This window comes from Chiloscyllium plagiosum, unplaced genomic scaffold (genome assembly GCF_037043375.1).
Source record: "Chiloscyllium plagiosum isolate Xiang-an unplaced genomic scaffold, Cpla_swu_hap1 HiC_scaffold_8, whole genome shotgun sequence".
NCBI lineage: Eukaryota > Metazoa > Chordata > Chondrichthyes > Orectolobiformes > Hemiscylliidae > Chiloscyllium > Chiloscyllium plagiosum.
The window spans coordinates 26,523,027-26,545,508 of NW_028270146.1; the positions used below are offsets into that span (position 1 = coordinate 26,523,027).

The window sequence follows — 22,482 nt, forward strand, 5'->3', positions numbered from 1 at the left end:
CACCGGCCCAGTGCCCAGACAGAAACAATCATGACCCAGCTCCTGCTGCCCTCATTATTATTGTATGACATACTTTGTTCCTCCTGTAAAAGCCCTGTAATACTCTTTATAGTTGCTACTTACGAGCCCTTGTTTATCATAAGAGAATGATGATGAGCAAAGATCGGCAGGCCTCCAAGTTGATGGTTGGGCATGCCCGAACTCTTTAGGAAGCCACAGACTGCTGGTTATTTGGATCCAATTTCTGTCTGATGCAATTTAAACTGACAGTAACAAGAGAGGCATGTCATCCAAGTTAATTTAAAACAGAATTCATCAAGGAGAAGCTACTCTTGATGGGAGGTACCATCTTTAATGCCATTATGAGGCCAATTGTTCAAACATCAAGGGCCGGATTTTTGAATTTTGGGTTCCGGTCCACACTCACCATCACTCTGAGATGCACATTGTGTGAATTCTAAATGGTTATGCTTTGGTTGGACAAGAGGCAAGCCCGCCACCCAATTAGCATGGCAAAGGTTTCCAGGATATGAAAACTGCCTGCTGTTCATCAGCATGAAAGGCACATGGTAGCCATGATGGATCCTCCTGCTTGCTGCCTTGCTGAAACAATTAGGCAACAGCCTTTACAGGTCAGTAGAGTTAAAGCTTGTCAAATGAAACTAATTTGCACAATCTCTGAGCAAGATCCCCCATGTCTTGATACTTTCCATTATTTAGCAACAAACCTTCATTTCTCTCCACATTGAAACTGCCAGCTGAACACTAATGTGAATCAGAAGCAGGCCATTCGACCCATCAAGTCCACACCAACCCACCCCCCTTACATTATCCATGTAGCTCTGCAATTCCCATGGCTTATCCACCCAGTCCCATACATCCCTGGACACTATGGTCAATCCACCTAACCTGCACATCTTTGGACAATGGGAGAAAACCAGCGTACCCAGAGAAAACTCATGCAGGTACATGGTGAATGTGCAAACTCCACACAAACAGTCACCCAAGGGTGGAATTGAACCCAGGTCCCTGGTACTATGAGGCAGCAGTGCTAACCACTGAGCTACCATGCCACTCCATCTGACTTCATCCCTCTCCTTGGTAGATGTACAAAATTAAAGCAGAATTTACACAATAATGGTGTCACATTTCATCCTAAGGTGAGCTTCCAACCATGTGTCCAATCACTACCATGAAGACCATCTATATCTTTCTCGATAACATTGCCTAGCTTCATCTCCATCTCAAATCATTTGCTGAAGAAATTCCCAGCCAAGTCATTGTTACCTCTGACTTAAAGTGTTCCTGGCCAGTTGCCCACATTCCATTATCTGCAAATATGAGATCATCTAAAACTTTATTGCCATGTTCTAATTCACAGCAAATGTTGTTCATCATCACCCCATGCTTGCCAACTTACTTTATAAAGCAACATCTTGATTTTATAGACTCATAACCCCCCATTGCTGTCACCTCCTCCAAACCTATAAGATATTCATGTTCTTCCACTTGCAAACTCTTAAACATCATCACATTTAATTGCTGCACTATTGGTTGATGTGCCTTCAGCTGCGAAAACCCCAAAGTCCAGAAATCTTTATGTAAGCATCCTCACTTCTCCATCCTGCCTTAAGGTGCATCTTAAAGCTGACATCTTTGCCAGCTTTGAAAGTGTTTGATCGTCTGGCCCATGTAAAAGGTTTTTGCTATGGAAAGGATGCAATGCATGCAAACATTGTTGCTCTTAACAGATCAAATGCACCAATGCCATCAGATTTGCCAATGCGTGGTACAACTTTCCCAATGCCATTACATATCTAACCACCAGTAAACTGAACAGAGAGCCCCACACAAACATTTCAAGCACTCCCAGAAGAGGTCCCTCTCTATGTACCTCATCGATTACTGGCTGTGGGAAGCCAACCTTACATCCATCGGCTCCATCTATACTTCCTGTTGCCTTGGAAAGGCAGCCAACATAATCAAAGACCCCTACCCTCCCTGGTTATGATCTCTTCCTACCTCTTCAATTGGACAGAAGGTATAAAAGCTTAAGCACGTGTACTAACAGATCAAAAACAACTTCTTCCCCATTGTTATTAGAGTTCTGAATGGACCTCTCATGATTCAAATTTAATGTTGACTTTGTTGTTTGTGCACCTTCTCTGCATCTGCAACTTTGTATTTCTCATGCTGTTCTATTACCCTTATGCACTTTGTAGGGTATGCTCCACCTCTACTGCATGCAAAGCAAAACATTTTACTGTATCTAGGTACATGTGACATCAAATCAAGTCACATCACATGAATGGAATGAAATGCCTGGAGATGTTAAATCAGGAAGGCAATAGGCACCTTTGTGACTGAGTGAAGAAGCAACACGAAATCGAAGAGAAGGAGAAGGATAGACCCAATGACACCAAACAGCAAGTACCTCTTCATTTGCACACCACGTAGGAGAATCTACTGGTCATGGATAGATCTGACGAGCCACCAGTGGTCTTGCAACCAATAAACACAGATTTCCCAAAATCTTTATCATTCTGGGAAGGCCAAGAGTAAGAGAGAGACCTTTAGGTAGCTGTGGTGTCATGAAATCATACAGAAAATTTGTCACTGTTTTCCAAGGATATAACATAACTTGATACATACAACAGGGACAAAGTGATATTTTAAGTTTTTGGCATCATTTTAATCATTTGTTTTCAGGATGCTCTAGTTTTCATGGTTTACCTTCTTTGGAACACATTTCTAGCTGTCCATTCCCCCACAAAAATAGGCCTGGAAAAGGTTTGAGCCTTCTATCATATGTGGTGAAAAAAAGCCAGCCTATTTTAGAGTGGATCTGTTTCAACAGGGTCTTGCTCTTCCTCATGGTCAGAGAGTTCATTTGGGGGGGGGGGGGGGTTCATCATCAGTTTTATTGCTAGTTTCTTGTCTGACAGACTGAAAGTAACACTGACAGGAAATCCACAGTCCGCACTACAGTTGAGGGCTGATTACATCATTTTATTTTAAACAACACAGGGAAGCTGTGGTGTCAGCTGTCATTGAGGCCTGTATGTTTCTCCAATCAGTGATATAATGCCATTGTTACGATAAACCTATCTAGCGGTTATGTGTTACAGGGTTAGCTTTCTGCCACACTCTATGCTTTCCTAGAACCGCATTCTTTCTTGGTCTTTCCTTTATCATAATAGTCTTTCAGGGGCTGCTTAAATGATTTGGCTGATTGGTGCCAACAAGTCGGGGTTCAACCTCTACTTTGGCTGACATAGATTCAGAACCTGTCACAATGCCCTCTCCATGGAGGGGGTCATGTTATTGTGCTTTTGAGCAGAGAACTCACAAAGAGAAAAACATCCAGTAGGAGTGAAACTTCAAGGAGCAAAACACAGTCAAACCTATGATAAAGACTTGTTACTGTAAAGAGAAACACAACATGGCTGAAAGTCTTGCATGATGTCCCATATTGGAACACAGAAACCAAAGGAGCGTCTTGAGTCTGTCAAACTGCACACAGCCTTTCAGTATCTTAGTGACATTTTGCACTTGCTATTATTAATAACAATGAAGCCAATGGTGCCCATCACTGGACTAGTAATTCAGAACCGGAGACTAATATTCTGGTATATGGGCTTAAATACAGTTACATTACGACAGATCTCGATTTATAAGTTAGTTTAATTGGGAGCACTGCTGATTGTTGAGAAAACACTGTTGGTTAACTAAGGCTGTTTAGGGAAAGAAAACACTCATCCTTACCTGGTCTCTTCTACATATGACTAGATCCACAGGAATGCGATTAAGTCTTAATTGCCTGCAAGAAAGCTGAGCAAGACACTCAGTGATATTAAACAGTTATGAAGCCGAAGTAAATGAATGAGACTGTATGGAACACATGGCATCAACCCAGGTACTGGAAACCACAACGGCAAATATATTGTCAATGCAACATATTCCTTCTTACCAACATCTGAGGGCTTGAGCCAAAGCTGGGTGAGCTGTCTCACAGACTAGTCAAGCAACAGCTTAACACAGTCATCCTCAAAGGGTCATACCTCGCAGATAATATCCCACAAACCACGATCATTGTCCCTGGAGAGAGCCTCGCCCACCCTGGCCACAGTGGTATACAGGAGAAAGAGAGAACTACAGATCCTGGGCATCAGAGTCAAAAGTGGTGCTGGCAAAGCATTGCTGGTCAGGCAGCATCTGAGGAGCAGGAGAGCCGACGTTTCGAGCATAAGCTCTCCATCAGTCCTCAGCATTGACTCCCATGAAGTGTCATGACATCATGTCAAAGCTGAGGTGAAATGGCCTTTGGATTATCACCACCACCCACCCATGCCTTGGCTAATGACTCAATAACCCTCCATGTAGAACATTACTGAAAAGAAGCTCTGAAGGTGACAATAGCACAGAATGTACCCTGGGTTGTAACCTTCAGTGTCCATCACCAAGATTGGCTAAATAGCATCACCACTGACCAAGCCGATGGGTTCGAAAGGACATTGCTGCAAGACTAGATCTGCATCCGGTGTTGAGGGGATGAACAAGAGAAGAAAAACCTATTTGATCTCACCCTCACCAATCTCGCTGTTGTAGATGCAATATTAGTAACATTGACCACCATACAGTCCTTACGGAGAAGAAACCCTATCTTCACAAGGAGAATACCCTGCACCCTGTTGCCAGACACTATCATGGGACAGACTTCAAATAGATCTGGCAAACTCAAGACTGGGCATCTACGAGCCAAACACAATGTGAAGCTACATGGCCTTGTATATCTTAAACTCTATCATTACCATCAAACCAGGTGATCAATCCTGGATCTATGCAAAGTACAGGAGAGCATCTTAGGAGGAGCACCAGGCATACCTAAAAAATGAGATTTCACACTACAACATTGGATTACTGGATGGCAAGCAGTGAAAGCAAAATGCAATAGGCAGGGCTAAGTAATCCTACAAACAACAGATCAAACCTAAGCTCTGGAGTCCTGCCACGTCTAGTTGTGAATGATAGTGGACAATTAATCAACGAACAGGAATTGGAAGCTCCACAAATATTGCCATCCTTAATGATGTGGGAGACTGGAACGTCATTACAAATAACAAGGCTGAAGCATTTAAATCCACTTTATGCCAGACGCCCATCTCCGCATTCCTCCTGAGGTCCCCAGCATTACAGGTGCCCAGGCTTCAACCAATTCAGTTCACTGCATGTGATATCAAGAAATGGCCGAAGATACTGGATGCTGCAAAGGCAACGGGCTCTGTCACCATTCCAGCAATACTAGTGAAGGTGCGCACTCCATATCTAAACCCACTCTGGAGAAGCTGTTCCGGTCAACCTGGAACACTGGTATCTATCCAACAATTAGGAAAATTTCCCTCCTATGTCCTGTTCATAAAAAGCAGGACAAATCTAACCCATCCCATTATCACATTACTGGTCCATTCCTGATCACTAACAATTGACAAAAAAGCCATGAATAGTGCTATCAAGCAGCCTTGGTTCAAACATGGTCAAAAGAGCTGTATTCCAGACATGAGAGTGAGAGTGACAGCCCTTAATATTAAGGCCACGTTTGAGCAGGTGTGACATCACTGAATCCTAGCAAAACTGGAGTCAAGAAAGATAGTTGCAATTGTTGGGGGTCAGTCACCTCAGCTCTAAGCTATTCTTGCAGGAGTTCCTCAATGTAATGTCTGAGGCCCAACTTTCTTCAGTTGCTTCATCAATGACCTTTCCTTCATCATAAGGTCAAAAGTGGGATTGCTTGCTGATAATTATACAATCGGAGAAAGTGAGGTCTGCAGATGCTGGAGATCAGAGCTGAAAATGTGTTGCTGGAAAAGCGCAGCAGGTCAGGCAGCATCCAGGGAACAGGAGAATCGACGTTTCGGGCATAAGCCCTTCTTCAGGATAATTATACAATAATCAACACCACTCTCAATTCCTCAAATACTGAAACAGTCCATGGTGAAATAAAGCAAGACCTGGACAATATCCAGGTTTGAGCTAACATGTGAAAAGTAATATTCACACAAGTGCCAGGCAATTACCATCTCCAACAAACAAGAAACTAACAATAAATACTCACCAATCTAGTGGTGCCCATGTCCCAAAAGTGAATTTTTAAAACTTTGCAATTTGGGTCATAGAGACATAGAGACATAGAGTTTTTACAGTACAGAAAGATTGGTTTCAATCTTTGGGGTGGCACCGTGGCTCAGTGGTTAGCACTGATGCCTCACAGCATCAGGGACCTGGGTTTGATTCTCGCGTTGGGTGACTGTCTGTGCAGAGTTTGCACATTCTCCTCGTGTCTGCGTGGGTTTTCTCCGGGTGCTCCGGTTTCCTCCTACGATCCAAAGATGTGTAAGTCAGGTGAATTGGCCATGCTAAATTGCCCATATTTGAAAGGTGCATTTGTAAAATATAGGCTAGGGAAATGGGTCTGGGTGGGTTACTCTTCGGAGGGTCGGGGTGGACTTGTTGGGCCGAAGGGCCTGTTTCCATACTGTAAAAAAAAACAATCATGTCCACACTGATCATCAAATATCCATCTATTATAACCCCATTTTGCAAATCTTGGCTCCTAGCCTTGTATGCATTGACATTTCAACTGTTCATTCAGTTAGTTCTTAAATGTCTTGAGGGTTCCCAACTCTATCACCCTTTTTGGTAGTTTTTTTATAGGTGTACAGTATACCTTGTTGATGATATTAAATTGATTCATTTCTGTAATGATAGTTCTTTTCCAGCAGCCCATCATATGGGTTTGTAAGAAAGGATAACATTATCTCAGGGAAATAGCTCCTCAGATGTTGAGACCAAAATCACTTTTCCCTTAATATCTGTGGAGAAAAAGCTTTAAAGATCCACTAACTCTTAAGTAAAGCATCCCTGCTGTGTGAAACCTTTGGCCAAAAAGGGGAAACTGGCAGAAACTTGGTTAAAAGTACCCTAACTGCAAAAAAAAACATTTTCTGTTCAGCTGGAGATGGGCAGTTACATTACTGCCTTTCTGAAAATGCCCCTTTGAACACAAATACAGTCTTGTTAGTAACAGCAGCAGCTATCCTGCCACAATCTCACCATTTGCCTTTTGCATTGCAAGATATTGAAATGACAGATGATGCCAGGTGTACAGATAGATCATAATCCACAGCCGACAGTGAGGAAATGATGCATGAGAGGTGCATTATATTTGCAGAGAAGGTCCCACGGCTGTAGCTCTGAAATGACTTCAAAAGATTAGAAACCACAAGCATTTATATTACTAGAACATCATTCTGTACTGATGGGACACCAGCTATTCATGGTGAGCACTCAGCAGCCCTCCTCAAAAGTTGGTAGGTGTTCGACACTAAGAGATGTACAGTTATGTATAGTGCTCACTAACAATGAGTCATCAGGAAAATGCTGATCCCAAGATTTGTGTGTTGCTGGTCAAACTTCCTTCACTCTGGAGATGTCTAAGTTACATGGTCAAAGTTATCCTTGAGAACATAGAACATAGAACAGTACAGCACAGAACAGGCCCTTCAGCCCACGATGTTGTGCCGACCACTGATCCTCAAGTATGCACCCTCAAATTTCTGTGACCATATGCATGTCCAGTAGTCTCTTAAATGTCCCCAATGACCCTGCCTCCACAACTGCTGCTGGCAACGCATTCCATGCTCTCACAACTCTCTGTGTAAAGAACCCAGCTCTGATATCCCCTCTATACTTTCCTCCAACCAGCTTAAAACTATGACCCCTCGTGTTAGTCATTTCTGCCCTGGGAAATAGTCTCTGGCTATCGACTCTACCTATGCCTCTCATTATCTTGTATACCTGAATTAGGTCCCCTCTCCTCCTCGTTTTCTCCAATGAAAAAAGTCCGAGTTCAGTCAACCTCTCTTCATAAGATAAGCCGTTCAGTCCAGGCAGCATCCTGGTAAACCTCCTCTGAACCCTCTCCAAAGCATCCACATCTTTTCTATAATAGGGCGACCAGAACTGGATGCAGTATTCCAATTGCAGTCTAACCAAAGTTTTATAGAGCTGCAAGAAGATCTCACGACTCTTAAATTCAATCCCCCTGTTAATGAAAGCCAAAACACCACTTGGGTGGCCATTTTAAGGGATCTATGTACCTGCACACCAAGATCCCTCTGTTCTTCCACACTGCCAAGAATTCTATCCTTAATCCTGTACTCAGCTTTCAAATTCAACCTTCCAAAATGCATCACCTCGCAGTTATCCAGATTGAACTCCTTCTGTCACCTCTCAGCCCATCTCTGCATCCTGTCAATGTCCCGCTGCAGCCTAAAACAGCCTTCTATACTGTCAACAACACCTCCAACCTTGTGTCATCTGCAAACTTGCTGACCCATCCTTCAATCCCTTCATCCAAGTCATTAATAAAAATTACAAACAGTAGAGGCCCAAGGACAGAGCCCTGTGTAACACCACTCACCACAGACTTCCAGGCAGAATATTTTCCTTCTACTACCACTCGCTGTCTTCTGTTGGCCAGCTAATTTTATATCCAGACAGCTAAGTTCCGCTGTATCCCATTCCTCCTGACCTTCTGAATGAGCCTACCATGGGGAACCTTATCAAATGCTTTGCTGAAGTCCATATACACCACATCCACAGCTCGACCTTCATCAACTTTTCTAGTCACATCCTCAAAGGACTCGATAAGGTTTGTGAGGCATGACCTGCCCCTCACAGAGCCATGTTGACTGCATTTAATCAAATGTACATTCCAACTGTTGTTTAGATTTTTTTTTAGCCCAAGGAATCTCAGAAGCGTGGCGCTTAATTAAAAGTCACTGCATTGGCAGTATCTCTCACTCGTACCTAGCACTTTGCAAAATCTAAATGTATTTGAATTTCAGAAGGTTTCATTCAATTGTAAACTGTGTCCAGATTTATCTGTTGAATTTGGTGTATTGCTACAATCTCAAGGGCTGGAAAAAGTGAGGAAGATAAAAAAAAAATGAATGTATAGGTCCAAACAACAAATTAAAAACACATGATAATTGCATAAATGTGTAATCATTAGAGAAATGTTTCAGCTCCTGTAAGGTTTCTCTCATGCATTAGGACTCCAGGGACTGCTATATACTCAACTGTGTCTTCGTGATGTGGACAAGAACATGTCAGAAGCAGAGCATTGAGAGGGAGTACATGTAAATGAACTGAATTTGGATTGATTCGGTTTGACAAAGTCTAATCCTTATCCAGTTGAGCAGACATAAAAGCAAACTATGTGAGCTGGCTCCAGTCTGCTCAGTCTCATGTCCAACCAACTGAATTGACACATGCACCCAATGGCTCTCCACATAGTATTTAAGTACAAGCCTATTAACACAGGAATAGCAGGCCATTCTGTCCCTCAAATCTACTTCACATTCAAGAAGATCGTGGCCGTTCAACACTATTTACTAACCATACCTCATCATTTCATGTATGTAACCCCATGAAAATATATTGCTCTCAGCATTGAAAGCTCCAATGTTCCAGAATCCATAGGTAGAGGTGGATGTAGATTTCTAGTTTTGTCAGAAAAATAATTTTGTGTTTTACTGATATATGTCATTGTGCATGTCTGCTTACTTTTTTGACATGGACTTGATGGAGTATTAATTTCTGACAAATGTTGAGTGACTGTGTCACATTCCTGATGAATGACTTATGCCGGAAATGTCCATTCTCCTGCTCCTCCGATGCTGCCTGACCTGCTCTGCTTTTCCAGCAACACACTCTTCACAAAATCAATCTTCCCTGGATTCCTATGACATGTCAGGGAGATGGTGAACATTGAAAGTTCAAATTCCTCACTGCTACGTGCCCCTATAATATCATTGGATTCGGCCAGTCTAGATCCTCGTACCTCAGAATACCATAGCCTTCAAGATGGTGAAAAAGGCAGAAGTATGGCAGGTGGAGTTCAGTACAAAGGAATATGAAGTGATTCATTCTAGAAGGACTAGAATGGAAACATTATAAATGGCCCAATTCTGAAAAGTTCAGAATTAGTATTTCCAGAAGCTAACACTGAAAGATCATGGGGAAAGGTGATAAAGTTTAAAAAGAAATACGTGATTTAGGTTTACATGAGAAGCATAGATTAGACAACGAGAGAAAATAAGAACAGGTGTAGACCATTTGGCCCTTTGAGAATGCTCTGCCATTCAAGATGGCCATGGCTGATCATCCAATTCAGTCCTCTGTTACTACTTTCACACACAACCTTTGATCCCTTTAGCTCAAAGAATTATATCAAACTCATTCTTGAAAACAGTCTGACTTCAACCAGTTTCTGTGGTAGACAATTCCATAGGCTCACCACGCTCTGGTGAAAACGTTTCTCCTCATCTCAGTCCTAAATTGCCTACCTGGTATCCTGAGACTGTGACCCTGCTAGTGGACTACTCAATCATTGATTGGATCAATCCTTGTTTACCCTATGTATGCCAACTGGAATTTTGTAAGTGTCCATGAGATCTCCTTCTTTCCTTCTTAATGCCAGTGAATGTCAGTGAATATGGTGCAACATACATTCAATCTCTATTCATACATCAAATGCCTTGCCATCTCAGGAATCAGTCTGGTAAATCTTTGTAGCACTCCCTCTGTGACCCTCCATTATATACACAAATAGATTATGCTATCAATTTATAAACAACTAGCTAGGTCCCATCTGGATATAAGTGTATACAATTCTTTGCACCCTACTTCGACAAAAAACATAAAGGGCTTAGAAAAGATACAGAGGAGGTTTAGCAAAGACTTACTAAAGAGAGTAATGAAATAGGTTGGAAATGATTAGATTAGATTCCCTACAGAGTGGAAACAGGCCCTTCAGCCCAACAAGTCCACACCAACCCTCCAAAGAGCAACACACCCAGACCCATTCCCCTACACCTAACACTATGGACAATTTAGCATGGCCAGTTCATCTAACCTGCATATCTTTGAACTGTGGGAGGAAACCAGAGCACCCAGAGGAAACCCACTCAGATACAGGGAGAATGTGCAAACTCCACACAGATAGTTGCCCAAGGTGGGAATTGAACCCAGGTCCCTGGTGCTGTGAGGCAGCAGTACTAACCACAGAGCCACCATGATGCCACTATTCTCATGAAAAAAAGAATATAAGAGGTGACCTGTTAGGTGCTTTCAAGTTGAAGAGGAGTTTTGACAGAGTAAATGAAAAAAAGAATATTCTCTCTGGTGAGTGGCTCAATAGACAGATATCATGGATCTTAAATCATTGGTAAAAGATCAAACACAGAGATGAGGATGAATGTTTTCACTTTGATAGCCTTTAGAACCTGCACTATTCAAAGTGGTAAGTTTGATCATTTAGATAGAGCAAAACTATTCCCTCTGGAGCGTGTTAGGAATGGGCAATAAATGCTGCCTTGTCAGTATTGCCCACATACCACAAAAGTTTTTAAAAATTAATTAAATCAACCAATGTAAATTTTGTATTTCATTTGTAATGATGACTCATGACCATCTTTCATAGCACAAGAAGACACATTGTTCCTCAATTTAAATGAATAGTTTGGATAAAAGATATTGAGAATTTGACCAGAAAAAAGGAAGTATGGCTCAGGTACAGGCAGCTGGGATCAAGGGAATACAGGAATGTAGTGGAACACCTTGGAGTTTAGGTGCACAGTTGTCTGAAAGTGGAGTCACAGGTAGACAAGGCAGGGATTAGATTCCCTACAGTGTGGAAACAGGCCCTTCGGCCCAACAAGTCCACACCCACCCTCCGAAGAGTAACCCACCCAGTCCCATTTCCCTCTGACTAATGCACATAACACAATGGGCAATTTAACATGGCCAATTCACCTGGCCTGCACATCTTTGGCTTGTGGGAGGAAACCTGTGCAGACACAGGGAAAATGTGCAAACTCCATACGGACAGTTGCCCAAGGCTAGAATCGAACCTGGTGCTGTGAGGTAGCAGTGCTAACCACTGAGCCACCGTGAAGAAAGCTTTTAGTACAGTGGCCTTTATCAGTCAGGGCACTGAGTATAGAAGTTGGGAAGCTATGTTGCAATTGTATAGGACATTGGTGAGGCCGCATTTGGAGTATTGTGTTGAGTTTTGATCATCTTGCTACAGGAAGTATGTTAATAAACTGGAAAGGGTGCCGAAGAAATTTATAAGGCTGTTGCCAGGACGCATTGGTTTGAGTTAGGGAGAGGTTGGACAAGCCAGAACCTTTTTCTTTCAAGCATAGGAGACTGAGGGACGATCTAATAGAAGTGTTTAAGTTCATGAGAGGCATGGATAGGATGAATACACTCAGTCTTTTTCTCGGGTTTAGGGAATCAAGGATTAGAGGGCATCAGTTTAAACATGGAGGGGAAAGAATAAAAGGGAGCCGGAGAGGCAACCTTTTTACACAGAGTGTGGTATGCATATGGTATGAGCTGCCACTGGAAGGGATTGAGGCGGATACATTAACAACATTGAAAAGGTATTTGGACAAATACATGGATAGGAAAGGTTAGAAGGATATAGGCCAAGTGCGGGGAAATGGGGTTAGTCTTGATGGACATTTTGATCGGCATGGACCAGTTTGGGCCAAAGAGCCTGTCTCCATGCTGTAGGACTCTATGACTCTAACTGGCTATGATAATATGAGCTGGGAGTCTAGCCTGTGTTGGTGCTCTGAAGGGTTACCTGATGGCTGTCTAGACGTTTTAAATAATGTCTATGGCAACCACTGGTCACTTTTTATTTCAAAAACGTGCAGCAGAATCAACGTTTCGGGCATGAGCCCTTCTTCAGGAATCCTGAAGAAGGGCTCATGCCCGAAACGTCGATTCTCCTGCTCCTTGGATGCTGCCTGACCTGCTGCGCTTTTCCAGCAACACATTTTCACCTCTGATCTCCAGCATCTGCAGTCCTCACTTTCTCCTTTTATTTCAAAAAGCCTTACTTAGCATCAGAAATGCCATAATTGTTTTCAGCACGAAAGAGTTTTGTCAAAATGCTATTGAGGGAAATGTAGTTGGTCATATTATACAGTTATTACATTGTAAAACAGAGCAATTCAGTCCCAATAAAATTATCAACTCCAAATCCATATGCTTCCAAGCCACTGTCAAAAAAAAAATATTATGTAATGTGACCTCATTCAGAGAAGGTCATGTTGCAGCTGTACAGGATGTTCGTTCGGCCACTTTTGAAATATTGCGTGCAATTCTGGTCTCCTTCCTATCGGAAAGATGTTGTGAAACTTGAAAGGGATCAGAAAAGATTTACAAGGATGTTGCCAGGGTTGGAGGATTTGAGCTTTGGGAGAGATTGAATAGGCTGGGGCTGTTTTCCCTGGAACGTGGTACAATTGCAACACTTAAAAGGCATCTGGATGGGTACATGAATAGGAAGAGTTTGGAGGGATATGGGATGGATGCCGGCAAGTGGGCTAGATTGGGTTGGGATATCTAGTCGGCATGGATGCGTTGGACCGAAGTGTCTGTTTCAGTGCTGTACATCTCTATGACTCTATATGCAGATTGATACAGTACTGTTCCTCAATATCAATACTATGCCAGTACATCATCATCACGTTCTAAGGTCTTCATATTCCCTCTAAAGGATAGTCCCCAAATTTAAACACAATATTTCAACTGAAGCCTTAACTTGTGTTTTATAAGGTTTTCCATTAATGTCCTTGCCTTTGAAAGCTACATCACTATAACTGAAACAAAGAAGTCCATACACTGTCTCAATTGCCCTACCACCTCTAAAGACTTGTCTAGATGCATAGCTATGTATGTTGCGTATATAGGTCTCTGTTTCTGCACTTGCTGTAAAAATGTAGAGTTTTCAAATAACTACAGAGTAGTAGATGACAGATGTACTTGCAAATTCCTGCCACCAGGAAGAAGGTGGAATGAGTTCTTCGAGTGCTTTAACAGTTGATCATCCCCATCCTACCTTTTCCTCACAGTTGCATTAACCAGAAGGTCACATTTGTAACCCAGTGCCACGCTGTGAAAAGGCTCTGCCTCCATGATGATAGAGAGGCAACATTGATCGCTTTGTACTTTAAAACTTTTGAATCATCTTAGAAGGTGCCTCCACATTTTGAGCTCTTTCACCCAATCACATCAATCACTTCTCCCAATGTGTGTGGTGATCTGTCAGTATTGGAAAACTTCCATTGGCCTTTCACCCTCAGAGGCTCACCTGGCATTCATATTTGAACAGGACACTTGCAAGCTGCTACTTAATTGGGCACATCTTCAAAAAATAATTTGCAGAGTCCTGTCAGGGAATCGGGAATGAAAATCCCCGCAGTCTATTATTGTCCTCTTCGCAATTTACTATATTTCCAAATTTTGAAATAGTGTCCTGTATGCCCAAGGTCAAGACATCAATATGTATCATAAAGGTTGGGGTAGAGGGGGAACCATTTTTTCTACCCCGACTCTCTGAAAAAAAAAAGAATCATTCACTACCACTTTCAGACCCTTAGCTATTTCATGTCTTTGTTTCAACTACCTTTGATTCCAGGCTTTCATTTTGTTAATAAGTCCAGGACATAATACTTCATCTCTGCACTTGCAAAACCTGACTACGTATGATAGTGGAAATAGTGCATGGGAAAACATGCTATCTTTCTTCATAAAACGTAAGCTTCCATTTATGCCATCCTTGCAAACACATTTACTACTAAAATCAGTTCAGCATTATGGAGCAAAAACCAATATTGAGATGCTAGTGAGTGGAAAGCAGAAAGTATGAGAAGCAGGCAGTCACCATCTGACAGATTACGTAAGTCAAAACGATGTTGGCCCTACTTTCCAACATTTTCTGATTTTGATTCCGATTTTCAGTAATAGCAATATCCTCAATGCTGTTTGGAGAAACCAGTGAACTGCTGATTCCAATAAATTGGTAACTGAAGTTCTGAAGGGAACCACGGTCTACTTTGGAGTGACTCTGATTAATTTTACTAAGAGTTTCAAACTGAAATGCACTGATAAATCAGAGAGTTTGAGTTTATGGGCAAAACTGTGAGTTAGGCATCAAACAGGACAAGTATCATCTGACTCACACAATCCGCGACAGAAAAGCTCTTTCATCTGCTCTGCATTTCTCTTGTTTGATTCTATTCTTAGTCTGAATCGTTCCAAACTGAATCCATCTTTCACTTTTAGTTATGTTTCCTCTTCTTCTGATTGTAAATAAGCTCTAAATAGGCATCAGCCATGACTCAGTTAGTAGCGCTCTCACATGTGCAAGGGGGTAATGAGTTCAAGGCCTCCTCAAGAAATGGGAGCACAAAATCCAGTTCCCACTTCATGTCAGTACTGCGGGAGTGCTGCATTGTCGCAGCATTTCAGCTGTTAGATCCTTCTATTGCCTCAATGCATCTAAATATAATATTGTATGTATAAGAGAGGTATTTGACTTGTTTGGACAGAGTCAAACTCCAATGCTTGTTTATTCCCTTGATATGCAACTATGCAGAACCGAACTGCATTTGTGACCTTGTATAAATTCAAAGATTTTTTATGAATAAAGTATATATTTGAAATTACAAAGAAGGTATTTTTACCATGCTGGCCTACAAGATAAGATGGCAAACCGAGGCCCCGCTACTCTTGACTGAAATAATCCCACAGCATAAATCTTAGGATATTTGTCCAAAAATCCCTGAAGGTGCCAAAGCAGATTAATAGGGTAGTTAAGAAGGCTATAGGACATCTGTTTTTATCAGTCAGGCATAGATTGTAAGAGCAGGAAGGTTATGTTGGAGCTGTAAAGGACTTTGTTAAGGCCACAGTGGAGTACTGTGTACAGGTCTGGTCTCTGTACTATAAAAGGATGTCTTTGCACTGGAAAGGATGTAGAGAAGATTCAACAGGATATTGCCTGGAAGCACTTTAGCTCTGGGGAGAGGCTGGATAAGTTTGGGTTGCTTTCTCTAGAGCAGGGAAGCTTGGGGTGGGGTGGTGGCGGAACTTGATGAAGTGCATAAAATTTTGAGGTGCATGGACAAGGTGGATAGAAAGCATCTGCCCCCTTTATTCGAAGGGTCAATTATAAGAGGGCACGCTTGTAAGGTGAAAGGCAGTAGGGTGAAAGGGGATTTGGGGAAATTTTCATTCACCCATAGGGTGTTGAGAGTCTAGAATACACTGCCTGGGTGGATAGTTGAGGTGGGTATTTAAAAATAAAATGTGGATGGGCACTTGAAATGTCATAACATTCCAGACAATGGCCTTAGTGCTGGAGGTGGGACTTGTATAGATTTAGTGTAGCTTTGGTGGTACAGACTTGATGGGCCAAAGGGCCTCTTTTGTACTGTATGATTCTATGATTTGAAGAGTTAGAATGTTCTCCTGAGCATACCTGTCGAGCATTCAACCCTCAACTAATATACTATAAATGAGATCATCTGCACATGTATTGCAGTGCTGTTTGTGGGAGTTTGCTGCATGCAAATTAGTTGCATGTTTCCTGCATTATATTAGTGACTACACTTTAAAAGTATCTCACACGCTTAGGGTCATCCTGGAGACATGAAAAACATGTTATAAATGCAAACCTCATTTTCTTTAATTTCCTGCTGGCTTCATTGCTTGCATCTTACTCTTTAATTTTCTGAACCTGTCAGAAGAATAGTCTGAGATTGGGCTGGTATGAAAGATGCTGAGAAATGTCACTTTGTGTTTCCAATGTTCATATATTTAATGAAATGAAATGTATGATATGAACCGTGCAAGTCTATAATACTGTTCCTGCTGAATTAAATGTGGTACACTGCAACAAGAATGGCTTAATTTACACAAGCTCATATCTTTTAATGCTATTTACATGTTTGCATTGTGTTTGCTTATAAATTAAAGAAAACACTCTGAAATAACTGCAGAGAGGCCACTCTCCCATCACTAAGTACCAGCACAGTACATGGACTCTGTCTGACCAGCTAGACCAGTGACAGTGCTGAGAGTGCGGAGACTCCTGTTTACATCTGCCAGCCAGGGCTCTCTGATTGGATTCAGGTTAACAGCCCCTATCAGGGATCTCATACTCAATGAGGTCTGCCTAGCCCTCATTCCAATCACTACATATACTTATAAACATGATGCCCCATTTATCTTAAACCCTCAGCTTAATGTGGACTGGTTTTTCTTTCGGATATCATGAAACCCATATCAGGCCCTGACATTTCTTGCTGTCTGGTGTCCACCCACAGGGAGATGTTACATCAGAGTACCAATTTACAAGCCACCTCCACGTTCACTGTTCAATTAGGATAGGTAAGGAGGTGAAAATAAAAGGTAATGAAGTCCACTCCAATAGAGACCAGTAGGAGAGCTATTGATGACCTGACTGATGGGAGACATTCTTTGGAGAATTGTAATGTTCGCAACATATTGCTTTTGGACATAACTACCTCCATAATCATGGCACTCAGAGACAAGGCTTCAGTATGGGCAGACAGCATTCTTGTAACTTTTCTGTTAAAGAGCTTTTCAACATTAGAAGTTAGGAGCATTCAGCCTACCACAATCAAGCCTTTCCCTTTCACCTGATTGGGAACAAATATATCGAGGGTGAGGTGGGGCAAGGAAGTGGAGGATGTTTTCAATGCTGTAACAGACAGAAGCTTAACTGTCCTCTTAAGTGCCTTAAATTGCCTATCTGCCATTGCCATTGGAACCTATCTTGCAGAAAAGTGATGGAACGAACCTTTGTACCATACGAATATGTGAATTCGGAGCAAGAGTATGTCACTCAGGTCCTCAATCCTGCTCCATCATTCAATATGATCTTGGCTGATCAATTACCTGCTATGCAGAGATCCAAATTTCCAGGCCGCAATCCCTCACCTCAAAAGTTGCCCCCATGTGCGCTGGGAAATTGACTGAGAAGGTCACTCCAGCATAGGTACCTCATAACTCAGTAACAGCTGTGGCGACAGGGACTGAAGGCTGGAAATGCAAGTAGTCTAAGGAAGACATTTGGAAAAAAGAATTAACAGAATTATATCATGAAGTGTACATTTGTTGGAGGGGGGGGGTGTGGTGTTGAAGGAAACAGCTTGTGATGGTGTGGAAACAAGGACCTGAAAAGTGTAATAATCAGCAGACAGCAGAATGTCATTGGAAGGCCAGAAGATAAAAGCTGAATTCTTCACCTAAAGTGCTAAGTATTTCAGCGAGATCACAGACCCATTGCTCGAGATGTTAAGCAGTAGAGACTCGTGTTCTATGAGTGGGTTTAGTTGCAGGATTGCTCGGTTTGGTAATTCAGTAACATCATTTATGCATGCATCCTAGCCATACCGATCAGTCTATACTGAGGTTGTAGAACTCAGCCTGATGATATTTGGGCATCCTGTTTGACCTCAATTCCTCTGCTTAGGGAATTAGCCACAATTTCTGCTCGTGATCATTATCCAGAGACTTTTGCTGGAAGGCATTTGAAATGTATTAGGGAACAAGCCTGACTTTGCATTGCTGCCTCCCCTCGGTTCCCTCTGCGGCTGACATTACCTGAGCCTATCAGGAGAACAAAGTGGAACACCAGTTTTGCACCCGATCCCATAGGTTTGCCATTTGGCAATTTAGATTTAAATTATTCCCAGCAATATCAAAGATCATACACAAAGAATAGCAACATGAGGAAGGAATTCAACAATACCTTGTCATTTGGCAGAATCTTCTATTCCTGGTGAGCTTGGAGACTGTAAGGGCATTTGGATGGTCATTCTGTCATCTGTAGCATGGTCTCCTCTATGGTTCTATTGAGTACAAAATCTCTTGGCCTTTCAGCGACCGCCAGATCTCGCTGGGCAGGATTTCGCTCCCTGGGGTCTTGATTCCAGATGAAGCTTTGTCATTTCCTGATTAGTGTGTGGATCAGTTCCCTGTAAGAAGCTCCTTGTTGGGTCTATTGTTGTGGATCTCCAGCCAGGTGAGGAAACCCCAGATGCCTCAATAAGACTCCACCCATTGTCAGTGCAGGAAATAGCATTGAAAACAGTTTCCTTGGAAAGTGCAAAAGTGTGATGCCAAGTTGTTTTAACAACATGAAACAAGGTGACCTAAAAAAACTCTAAAAAAAAACAAGAGTATTATTTAAACAGAGAATGCCTTCAGCGTTCTGAATTGCAGTGAGATCTCAATGCTGTAGTGCATGAGTCACAAAATGTTCATATGTAGGTACAGTAAGTGATTAAGAAAGCTATTGGAATGCTATCCTTTATTACAAAAGGAATTGAATGTAAAAATAAGGGGTTAAGCTCCAATTTCGTAGGGCATTGGTGAGTCCACATCCCAAATTCTATAAGCAATTTTGGTATGCATGATTCAGCAAAAATTTAAATGTATTTGAGGCAGTTCAGATGGGGTATTCCAGATTGATACCTGGAGTGAGTGGAAAAGATGGTCAGACTGGGTGAGTTTTCACTGAACTTTAGAAAAGCGAGGTTTGGTTTGATTGGAGTTTATAAGATCTTGAATATTCCTGACAAAGTGGAAAGAACAGTTCCTCTTGCAGCTGACTCCAGAATTAGGTGATGCTATTTTAAAATTATCATTGCCCCTTCAGGGCAGAGGTGGAGTCATAGTGTCATAAAGCACAGAAACTGATCCTTCGATCCATGCCAACCAGACATCCCAATCTGAGCATTTGGCTCATATCGCTCTAAATCTTTCCTAGTCATGTACCCTTTCCGGTGCCTTTTAAATGTTGTAATTGTGTCAGCTTCATCTCTTCCTCTGGCAGCTCATTCCATGTATGCACCACCCTCTGATGAAGATGTTACCCGTTTTTAAAATCTCTCTCCTGTCAATGTAAACCTGTGCCTTCTAGTTTTGGACTCTCCCACCCAAGGGAAAAGACCACGGCTCTTCATCCTAACCATGCTACTTATGATTAGACTAGATTCCCTACTGTGTGGAAACAGGCCCTTCGGCCCAACAAGTCCACACTGACCCTCCAAAGAGTAACCCACCCAGACCCATTTCCCTCTGACTAAAGCACCTAACACTATGGGCAATTTAGCATGGCCAATTCACCTGACCTGCACATCTTTGGATGTCGGACTGTGGGAGGAAACCGGAGCACCCGGAGGAAACCCACGCAGACACGGGGGAGAATGTGCTCCACACAGACAGTCACCCAAGGCTGGAATCGAACCTGGGACCCTGGTGCTGTGAGGCAGCAGTGCTAACCACTGAGCCACCGTGCTGCCCTAAAAGTAACCCACCCAGACCCATTCCCCTGCTCTCTACTAATGCACCTATCGCTATGGACAATTTAGCATGGCCAATTCACCTAAATTGCACATCTTTGGACTGTGGGAGGAAACCCATGCAGACACAGGAAGAATGTGCAGCCTCCACACTGACAGTCACCCAGGCTGGAATCGAACCTGGGTCCCTGGCGCTGTGAGGTAGCAGTGCTAACCACTAAGCCACTATGATTTTATAAAACCCTCAGCCTCTGATGCTCCAGGGATAAAAGTCCCAGCCTATTATGCCTCTCCCTATAACATAAACACTTTAGTCCCTTATAGATCTTTTCTGCACCCTCCCAAGTTTAGCAACATCCTTACTCTAGAAGCGAGAACAGAATTGTACGCAGTATTCTAAAAGTGGTTTCATCAAAGTAATGTACAGCTGCAACCTGGCGTCCCAACTCCTCTACCCAATGTTCTGACCAATGAAGACAAGTGTACTAAATGCCTTCTTCACCACCTGCCAGTCCAATTTCAAGGATCTATGCACCTGCACCCCTAGATCTCTTTGTTCAGCAACACTCCTCAGGACACTACCATTAAGAGTAGAAGTCCTGCCCTGGTTTGGTTTACCAGAATGTAACAGCTCACAGTTATCTAAATTAAACTTCATCTGCCACTCCATAGCCCATCAATCCACCTGAACAAGATCCCGTTGTACTCTGAGATAATGTTCTTCACTGTCCACTGCACCAGCTATTTTGGTGTCATCTGCAAACTTACTAACCATTCCTCCTATACTCACATCCAAATCATTTAGACAAATGATGAAAAGCACTGGACCCAGCAACAAGCCTTGAGGCTCACCACGTGTCACATGCCTCCAGTCTGAAAAGCTAGCAACTACCACCACTCTCTGTCTCCTACCTTTACGCCAATTTTATATTAAGTTGGCGAACTACCCCTGGATCCCATGTGGTCTAACCTGACTAACCGGTCTACCGTGTGGAACTTTGGGGAACACTTCACTGAAGTCCATATAGAAAATGTCTACCACTCTGGCTTCATCAATCTTCTTTGTCACCTCTTCAAAGAAGCTCAAAAAAACATGCTGGGCATTTTTTCTTTCAGAGAGTTACACAACTTTGGAACTCTCTGCCTCAGCAGTCAGCAGACACAAAGATCATTTCCTATTTTTAAGGAAGTGGTAGATAGGTCCTTGTTAAGCAACAGAATGAAAAGTTATCAGGGATAGATGGGAATGTGGAATTTGGAAAAGCAGATCAGCCATGATGTGATTGAAGGTAGAGTAGGTTGAAGAACTGATTGGCTTACTTAAGCTTCCAGTTATTTTGTCAGAAGTCACATGACACCAGGTCATAGGTTTATTTGAAATTGCAAGCTTTCTGCTCCTTCATCAGCAGGGCTCTTAAAGCTTGTGATTTCATATGAACCTGTTGAACTACAAAGTGGTGTCATGTGACTTCTGACTTTGTCGAACCCACTCCAACATCGGCACTTCCACATCATAATTATCTTGTGGTTGTATATGTATACCTTCAGGAAAGTTGTTCCTCAGCAAAGAACTTAATGGGAAGGCCTGCTTAAAGAAATAGCATGCTCACGTAAATCATACTCAAGGTTGAAGCAAAACATAGCAACAAAATTAGTGATATCTGAAGATCAATTTTGTTTTTATCAAAGTCTGTCAACTACATTCAAGCTTGGAGAGCTAAAGTTTGAGGCAGGGGTGGTGGGAAGTGAACCAGAAGGAAAATTTGGGCAGTTGTATTGTCATCACCAAAGGTTAACACTCGCCCGAAAGGATACCTTAGCTACACCAAGCTACTGCAGTCCTCACTTTCTCCTACATCGATTGCAACTACTGTGTGGTGAAACTTACCTTGAACAGGAATTAAGTTGAACCAAGGTTGTTTGACTTCTCAGTCAGGTGGCAAGTGCCTAATAATTGACAATGTGTTTTTCATCCTTCTGGACCACGAATGATCTACCTCATTTGGATAAGAGCACGGGTTTTCATTTTTTAACAATGATGCACTTCTACAAAAGACACACCAGCTGGACACACTGCACTGTGTAGTGCACGTTGACACTTTCTTTCTACAGTAACTGAGTGGCAAGCCAAGCCTAAACCTTCCACACATAGCTGAGCAAGCACTTATTTAAACTCCCATTTTAAAGGTTGCAAGCAGTGGGCAGAGAGTCCTGTGTAACTCAC

At 42.4% G+C, this 22,482-nt stretch overlaps 2 long non-coding RNA genes across 2 annotated transcripts in view; one reads left to right on the top strand and one right to left on the bottom strand.

Annotated features, from left to right (window-relative positions):
• Nucleotides 1–2,548, bottom strand: part of LOC122553413 (uncharacterized) — a 92,538-nt gene extending 89,990 nt beyond the window's left edge. The window contains exon 1 of the long non-coding RNA XR_006312703.2: nucleotides 2,435–2,548. This is a non-coding gene — a long non-coding RNA (uncharacterized LOC122553413). The remainder of the gene's footprint in view (nucleotides 1–2,434) is intronic.
• The window catches only part of LOC122553412 (uncharacterized), a 170,508-nt gene that overhangs the window by 23,468 nt on the left and 124,558 nt on the right, over nucleotides 1–22,482 (top strand). The gene's annotated exons all lie outside the window — the stretch shown is intronic.